The sequence below is a fragment of the Acyrthosiphon pisum genome, chromosome A1 (genome assembly GCF_005508785.2).
Source record: "Acyrthosiphon pisum isolate AL4f chromosome A1, pea_aphid_22Mar2018_4r6ur, whole genome shotgun sequence".
In the NCBI taxonomy this organism is placed as follows: Eukaryota; Metazoa; Arthropoda; class Insecta; order Hemiptera; family Aphididae; genus Acyrthosiphon; species Acyrthosiphon pisum.
In genome coordinates, this window is record NC_042494.1 from 48,988,894 (window position 1) to 48,989,915 (window position 1,022).

Below are 1,022 nucleotides of genomic sequence, written 5' to 3' on the forward strand. Positions count from 1 at the left end.
TTATACAGTTAAATCGGTAATCTAAAATGCTAAAAAAAAAAAACAAAATTGTTGGAAAACATAGCTCATTATTTATAGTAATTTTTTGTGATATAAAATTGAGAACAATTTTATTTTATAATTATTAATAATAATTTACCTACCTACAATGATTGTTTTTTAAAACTATTAGACGCGTTAAAAAAATATATTTTTGGGATAAAGATGGGCCCCCAAAATCAATGGGCCCCGGGACCGTGCCCCCCCATTAATCTGGGCTTGATTATGAAGTACAATTTTTAGCATTAATTAACTCAAAAATCATGTTAGGTGAAACTCATAATTTATTAAGAAGACGTCTATGCGTGATACTTCATACATTAATTATTCATATAGGTACTCATATTGTCAATTGTCATACCCGAATGGTTGTGTGTTATAAGTTTTTTTTTTTGGTATACGGTCATTGAGACCATACCGCTAAACAAATTTCTCTCCGTCTATCTCTATTTTCTGCCGCTACTCTCCATGGTATCTCTGGTTCAATGCCTTCCACGTCCCTTTTTACACAGTCTTCCCAGCGTAAGCATGGTCTTCCTAAGGGTCTCTTACCAACCGGGTTCTCTTCGATTGTTGTTCTGACTATGGATCCCACTCTCCGCCATGCATGTCCTGCCCAGGTTAATCTCCTTTTCTTAATTTCATTCGCGATGTTAAGTCTCCGGAACAGCTCCTCGAGTTCTTTATTATGGCGTTTACGCCATTCACCTGTATTTATGTTGAAGCATGGGCCGTAGATTTTCCGTAGGATTCTCCTTTCAAATACTTTTATTCTGGTTTCTTCTGCTTTCCCAAATGACCATAAGTGTTATAAGCTTACAACTTATAAACGCGCGTTCAATGTTCGACTGTTTAAATTTTGTGTCGTAAGCTTTTGTATTAGAATATTAGATTGAATTGACCTATTGGCTATTATTATCAAATAAGGTAAGAAACTAAGAACATTACCAAAGGGTGGTAATTTTAATTAGACGTATCGCGTC